Source organism: Blennius ocellaris (assembly GCF_963422515.1).
Source record: "Blennius ocellaris genome assembly, chromosome: 3".
In the NCBI taxonomy this organism is placed as follows: Eukaryota; Metazoa; Chordata; class Actinopteri; order Blenniiformes; family Blenniidae; genus Blennius; species Blennius ocellaris.
In genome coordinates this window covers 28973010-28981438 of record NC_137652.1, presented here as the reverse complement: position 1 = coordinate 28981438, position 8429 = coordinate 28973010, and positions in this window count along the sequence as shown.

The window sequence follows — 8429 nt, the reverse complement described above, 5'->3', positions numbered from 1 at the left end:
GGAGGTCAGACCAACAAAGCGCGGGGAAACGACCCCAAAACTCCCGTGGAAACATGCAGCGCGCGCAGCTCCATTTATCCAACAAGCGGAAAATAAATGAAAACAACAGTTATAATAATAACAGTGATGATGAAGATGATGATGATGATGACGGCGAGAGCTGAGCGCGCCAGCTGCTCGGGCTCTCGGCTCTTTCTGAGCCCTCGTGAGGAAGCAAGTCCCGCCCTCCACTCCGGATCGGTGGTGATTGACACGTTGGTTCAGCCAATCAGAAGCCTTGTTGTTAATTTTTCCAGCTGAGCCGCGTCTGAAATTAGAAATTCATCGAGGCATCAAATCAGAGACATTGTGCTTTACTCTGCTCCTCTACTCCTCAGCTACACCACTCATCCTTTACCCCCGTACTCCTACACCACTCCTCCTCCTCCTGTACTCCTCCCGCACTCCTACACCACTCCTCCTCCTCCTGTACTCCTACACCACTCCTCCTCCTGTACTCCTCCTGTACTCCTCCTGTACTCCTCCTCCTGTACTCCTACACCACTACCTCTCCTCCTGTACTCCTATACCACTCCTCCTCCTGTACTCCTACACCACTCCTCCTCCTGTACTCCTACACCACTCCTCCTCCTGTACTCCTACACCACTCCTTCTCCTCCTGTACTCCTACACCACTCCTCCTCCTGTACTCCTACACCACTCCTCCTCCTGGACTCCTACACCACTCCTCCTCCTGTACTCTTCCTCCTGTACTCCTCCTGTACTCCTCCTCCTCCTACACTCCGACACCACTCCTCCTCCTGTACTCCCACACCACTCCTCCTCCTGTACTCCCACACCACTCCTCCTCCTCCTACACTCCGACACCACTCCTCCTCCTGTACTCCTACACCACTACTTCTCCTCCTGTACTCCTATACCACTCCTCCTCCTGTACTCCTACACCACTCCTCCTCCTCCTGTACTCCTACACCACTCCTCCTCCTCCTGTACTCCTACACCACTCCTTCACCTCCTGTACTCCTACACCACTCCTCCTCCTCCTGTACTCCTACACCACTCCTCCTCCTTTACTCCTATACCACTCCTCCTCCTGTACTCCTATACCACTCCTCCTCCTGCACTCCTACACTACTCCTTCTCCTCCTTTACTCCTATACCACTCCTCCTCCTGCACTCCTACACCACTCCTTCACCTCCTGTACTCCTACACCACTCTTCCTCCTCCTGTACTCCTACACCACTCCTCCTCCTGTACTCTTACACCACAACTTCTCCTCCTTTACTCCTATACCACTCCTCCTCCTGTACTCCTACACCACTCCTTCTCCTCCTGTACTCCTACACCACTCCTTCTCCTCCTGTACTCCTGCACTCCTCCTCCTCCTGTACTCCTATACACCACTCCTCCTCCTGTACTCCTACACCACTCCTCCTCCTGTACTCCTACACCACTACTCCTCCTCCTGTACTCCTACACCACTCCTCCTCCTCCTGTACTCCTATACCACTCCTCCTCCTGTACTCCTATACCATGCCTTCTCCTCCTGTACTCCTACACCACTCCTCCTCCTCCTGCACTCCTACACCACTCCTCCTCCTCATGTACTCCTACACCACTCCTTCTCCTCCTGTACTCCTATACCACTCGTTCTCCTCCTGTACTCCTACACCACTCCTCCTCCTCCTACACTCCTACGCCACTCCTCCTCCTGTACTCCTACACCACTCCTCCTCCTGTACTCCTACACCACTCCTCCTCCTGTACTCCTTTACCACTCCTCCTGTACTCCTACACTCCTACACCACTCCTTCACCTCCTGTACTACTACACCACTCCTTCTCCTCCGGTACTCCTTTACCACTCCTCCTGTACTCCTATACGACTCCTTCTCCTCCTGTACTCCTACACCACTCCTCCTCCTGTACTCCTTTACCACTCCTCCTCCTCCTGTACTCCTACACCACTCCTCCTCCTCCTGTACTCCTACACCACTCCTTCTCCTCCTGTACTCCTACACCACTCCTCCTCCTGTACTCCTACACCACTCCTCCTCCTCCTGTACTCCTTTACCACTCCTCCTCCTGTACTCCTACACCACTCCTCCTCCTCCTGCACTCCTACACCACTCCTCTTCCTGCACTCCTACACCACTCCTCCTCCTATACTCCTATACGACTCCTTCTCCTCCTGTAGTCCTAAACCACTCCTCCTGTGCTTCTAGTCAGTCAATCAATCAATCAATCAATCAATCAATCAATCAATCATCCATCCATCCATCCATCCATCCATCCATCCATCCATCCATCCATCCATTCATCCATCCATCCATCCATCCATCCATCCATCCATCCATCCATCCAGGAGCCAGGAGGGCTACACAGTGGTAGAACAATGACTTCAGCAGTCCCCTGGTCGGGGCAAAGGTGCTGTTTCAGAATCTTGGGTTTCCACAGCTCATGTTGATGATGCAGCTTCATTCAGCCATGACTGAACAGTGTGTGTTGGTCTGAGCGCACGGAGGGACTTCTCTCTCTGACTCTGTGTCAGCACTGGAGGATGTTACCGGGCAGGTCCAATGTCTGCATGTTCAGGCCAAACACTCCATGGAGCCAAATCTGGTGACTGTGGGGTCTCAGCTTCTGTTTAAGTAAACACATACTACACTTTTTCTACCCCTTGTATCATCTAACCTCCAGCAGAACAGCAGAAATTCTCCCCCTCTAATCTGGATGTGTACATGTCTTCCTGTTGGAAGTGAGTTTAAGCTTCCAAAGTCTCTTCTGCTTGCTCATGTGGCATAGTTGGCTTTGCTTGTGAAAGTGCCCTGAGAGGACTGTGTTGTATTTATAAATAAAAACTGAATTTAATTGAATTAAATTGTTCTGCTCCAGAGGCAGTTGTGATTTTAATTAAGCTTCTAAGATTAAGTCCTCTCCTGTGGAATCCAGTTCTTAAATACATAAAACAGAACTGACAGTCTCTACAGGATGCGTCTGCTTGTTGGAGGGTGATGGATGCTGTAAGACGGGTCTTTGACTCCTGGCCTGGACTCTGGGGTGTGAAGGGTCTCCAGTAAACTTGTTTTTATATTGTGGAAGAAAAGGCAGCCCAGACTCGAGCTGGCGAACATCTTGTAGTGAGGCAAAAGGATTAACCACACCGAGTGCCCTGCATCTGCACCGCCACAGTGAGGCAGCGTCTGCATTCAGCCCAAAATCTGTAAAGATGAGCCAGATGGAAGTGGATTACAGAGCCACGGCTCAGCCTTGACTTCTGTTCCGTCAGCCTTTTTCAGGGTCTCTTAGCACTGGAAGCGTCTCCGTCCACTGTAGCTCGCCGCCAAGAGAGGACTCCAGATATCGCCATGTTCCATAAAGCTCTCGTGTTTCCCTCCACTGCTGCTGGACCTGAACCTTCACTGACACTTTAGATCCCATTTACACCGCATCATTTTTTGCAAGTTTGTTTCAGAAAAGTTTTTCATTCATCTTGCCTTTACACAAGGAAATTCCTAGTTTTCTTGTCAAGCTACCATCGGCTGTTTCTGCCATGCAACCACTCAGAGTCCTTCCTAAAAGGGTTCCCATGCAAGAGGAGACATCCACGTAGCGTCCACCATGAAGGCCACTCAAAATGATGTAGTACACCTACACCAGGCCTATAGGTGGTGCTGCAGTGTTGCTACAGAACTACACCTACAATAGAGAAGAAGACCGAGCATGAGATAGGTCGAGAGGTGAGGCGATGACATCACGGAGAGGGTCGAGAGGTGATAGGTCAAGAGGTGAGGCGATGACATCACGGAGAGGGTTGAGAGGTGATAGGTGAAGAGGTGAGGCGATGACATCACGGAGAGCGTTGAGAGGTGATAGGTCAAGAGGTGAGGCGATGACATCACGGAGAGCGTTGAGAGGTGATAGGTCAAGAGGTGAGGCGATGACATCACGGAGAGGGTCGAGAGGTGATAGGTGAAGAGGTGAGGCGATGACATCACGGAGAGCATTGAGAGGTGATAGGTGGAGAGGTGAGGCGATGACATCAAGGAGAGGGTCGAGAGGTGATAGGTGGAGAGGTGAGGCGATGACATCACGGAAAGGGTCGACAGGTGGGATGATGACATCATGGAGCAGGTCGTGGGGTGATAGGTCGAGAGGTGGGGTGATGACATCACAGAGGGTCGAGAGGTGAAGCGGTGTTTTCAAGTATTTCCACTTTGGAACCCATTTTCAAAACTACTATGTTTTCAGGCTCCTAAAACGCCACATCGTGTGACAATTGGGTTTCAACTGAGTCGGGGAAAGGAAAAGTCAAAATGCAATGAAAGTTTGCTGTTTATACTTGAAAACGTAAGGGAAACGTGGTTGTGCCCACACACACACACACACACACACACACACACACACACACACACACACACACACACACACACACACACACACACACACACACACACACACACACACACACACACACACACACACACTGCCTGTACGGATCATTTCTCTTCGTCGAAGTTCTTTGCTTCGCTCGGAGTTTCAGAGGATTCAGGGTCTAGAAACATGTCAGATTCGATTTGTCTGCAAATCAAATCAGACTTTCTTCCTCCTGCTCAGATGAATAAAGTCCTGCAGTGAGCAGCTGGTCTGCGTGGAGGAAAGCGTTTGCCTCTCCGAAGCCGTCACACTTTATTGGATGTGTTGGAGGAGAAGCTCAGCTGGAGCTCATGGACTGCAGCTGATCAGCGGGGCGAACCAGGACAACCGTCCTGCAACTGTTTACCTGTAGCTGTTTACCTGCAACTGTTTACCTGTAGCTGTTTACCTGCAGCTGTTTACCTGCAACTGTTTACCTGTAGCTGTTTACCTGCAGCTGTTTACCTGCAACTGTTTACCTGTAGCTGTTTACCTGCAACTGTTTACCTGCAGCTGTTTACCTGCAACTGTTTACCTGTAGCTGTTTACCTGTAGCTGTTTACCTGCAACTGTTTACCTGCAGCTGTTTACCTGCAACTGTTTACCTGTAGCTGTTTACCTGAAACTGTTAACCTGCAACTATTTGCCTGTAGCTGTTTACCTGTAGCTGTTTACCTGCAACTGTTTACCTGCAGCTGTTTACCTGCAACTGTTTACCTGCAGCTGTTTACCTGCAACTGTTTACCTACAACTGTTTACCTGCAACTGTTTGCCTGAAACTGTTTACCTGCAACTGTTTGCCTGAAACTGTTTACCTGTGGCTGTTTACCTGCAACTGCTTACCTGTAGCTGCTTACCTGCAACTGTTTGCCTGAAACGGTTTACCTGTAGCTGTTTACCTGCAACTGTTTACCTGCAGCTGTTTACCTGCAACTGTTTACCTGCAACTGTTTGCCTGAAACGGTTTACCTGTAGCTGTTTACCTGCAACTGTTTACCTGCAACTGTTTGCCTGAAGCTGTTTACCTGCAACTGTTTGCCTGAAACTGTTTACCTATGGCTGTTTACCTGCAACTGCTTACCTGTAGCTGCTTACCTGCAACTGTTCCCCTGCAGCTGTTTACCTGCAACTGTTTGCCTGAAACGGTTTACCTGTAGCTGTTTACCTGCAACTGTTTACCTGCAACTGTTTGCCTGAAACGGTTTACCTGTAGCTGTTTACCTGCAACTGTTTACCTGTAGCTGTTTACCTGAAACTGTTTACCTGCAACTGTTTGCCTGTAGCTGTTTACCTGTAGCTGTTTACCTGCAACTGTTTACCTGCAGCTGTTTACCTGCAACTGTTTACCTGCAGCTGTTTACCTGCAACTGTTTACCTGCAACTGTTTACCTGCAACTGTTTGCCTGAAACTGTTTACCTGCAACTGTTTGCCTGAAACTGTTTACCTATGGCTGTTTACCTGCAACTGCTTACCTGTAGCTGCTTACCTGCAACTGTTCCCCTGCAGCTGTTTACCTGCAACTGTTTGCCTGAAACGGTTTACCTGTAGCTGTTTACCTGCAACTGTTTACCTGCAACTGTTTGCCTGAAACGGTTTACCTGTAGCTGTTTACCTGCAACTGTTTACCTGCAGCTGTTTACCTGCAACTGTTTACCTGCAACTGTTTGCCTGAAACGGTTTACCTGTAGCTGTTTACCTGCAACTGTTTACCTGCAACTGTTTACCTGCAACTGTTTGCCTGTAGCTGTTTACCTGTAGCTGTTTACCTGCAACTGTTTACCTGCAACTGTTTGCCTGAAACGGTTTACCTGTAGCTGTTTACCTGCAACTGTTTACCTGTAGCTGTTTACCTGAAACTGTTTACCTGCAACTGTTTGCCTGTAGCTGTTTACCTGTAGCTGTTTACCTGCAACTGTTTACCTGCAGCTGTTTACCTGCAACTGTTTACCTGCAGCTGTTTACCTGCAACTGTTTACCTGCAACTGTTTACCTGCAACTGTTTGCCTGAAACTGTTTACCTGCAACTGTTTGCCTGAAACTGTTTACCTATGGCTGTTTACCTGCAACTGCTTACCTGTAGCTGCTTACCTGCAACTGTTCCCCTGCAGCTGTTTACCTGCAACTGTTTGCCTGAAACGGTTTACCTGTAGCTGTTTACCTGCAACTGTTTACCTGCAACTGTTTGCCTGAAACGGTTTACCTGTAGCTGTTTACCTGCAACTGTTTACCTGCAGCTGTTTACCTGCAACTGTTTACCTGCAACTGTTTGCCTGAAACGGTTTACCTGTAGCTGTTTACCTGCAACTGTTTACCTGCAACTGTTTACCTGCAACTGTTTGCCTGTAGCTGTTTACCTGTAGCTGTTTACCTGCAACTGTTTACCTGCAGCTGTTTACCTGCAACTGTTTACCTGCAGCTGTTTACCTGCAACTGTTTACCTGCAACTGTTTACCTGCAACTGTTTGCCTGAAACTGTTTACCTGCAACTGTTTGCCTGAAACTGTTTACCTATGGCTGTTTACCTGCAACTGCTTACCTGTAGCTGCTTACCTGCAACTGTTCCCCTGCAGCTGTTTACCTGCAACTGTTTGCCTGAAACGGTTTACCTGTAGCTGTTTACCTGCAACTGTTTACCTGCAACTGTTTGCCTGAAACGGTTTACCTGTAGCTGTTTACCTGCAACTGTTTACCTGCAGCTGTTTACCTGCAACTGTTTACCTGCAACTGTTTGCCTGAAACGGTTTACCTGTAGCTGTTTACCTGCAACTGTTTACCTGCAACTGTTTGCCTGAAACTGTTTACCTGCAACTGTTTGCCTGAAACTGTTTACCTATGGCTGTTTACCTGCAACTGCTTACCTGTAGCTGCTTACCTGCAACTGTTCCCCTGCAGCTGTTTACCTGCAACTGTTTGCCTGAAACGGTTTACCTGTAGCTGTTTACCTGCAACTGTTTACCTGCAACTGTTTGCCTGAAACGGTTTACCTGTAGCTGTTTACCTGCAACTGTTTACCTGCAGCTGTTTACCTGCAACTGTTTACCTGCAACTGTTTGCCTGAAACTGTTTACCTGCAACTGTTTACCTGCAACTGTTTACCTGTAGCTGTTTACCTGCAACTGTTTACCTGTAGCTGTTTACCTGCAACTGTTTACCTGCAGCTGTTTACCTGCAGCTGTTTACCTGCAACTGTTTACCTGCAACTGTTTACCTGCAACTGTTTACCTGTAGCTGTTTATCTGCAGCTGTTCCCCTGCAGCTGTTTACCTGCAACTGTTTACCTGCAACTGTTTACCTGCAGCTGTTTACCTGCAACTGTTTACCTGCAACTGTTCCCCTGCAACGGTTCCCCTGCAGCTGTTTATCTGCAACTGTTTGCCTGAAACTGTTTACCTGCAACTGTTTACCTGCAGCTGTTTACCTGCAACTGTTTACCTGCAGCTGTTTATCTGCAGCTGTTCCCCTGCAGCTGCTAACCTGCAGCTGTTCACCTGCAGCTGTTCCCCTGCAACTGTTCCCCTGCAGCTGTTTACCTGTAGCTGTATACCTGCAGCTGTTTATCTGCAGCTGTTCCCCTGCAACTGTTCCCCTGCAGCTGTTTACCTGCAGCTGTTTACCTGTAGCTGTTTATCTGCAGCTGTTCCCCTGCAACTGTTTACCTGCAACTGTTTACCTGCAGCTGTTTATCTGCAGCTGTTCCCCTGCAGCTGTTAACCTGCAGCTGTTCCCCTGCAACTGTTTACCTGCAGCTGTTTACCTGCAACTGTTTACCTGCAACTGTTTACCTGCAACTGTTTACCTGCAGCTGTTTATCTGCAGCTGTTCCCCTGCAACTGTTTACCTGCAACTGTTTACCTGCAGCTGTTTATCTGCTGCTGTTCCCCTGCAGCTGTTAACCTGCACCTGTTCCCCTGCAGCTGTTCCCCTGCAACTGTTTACCTGCAGCTGTTTACCTGCAACTGTTTACCTGCAACTGTTTACCTGCAGCTGTTTATCTGCAGCTGTTCCCCTGCAG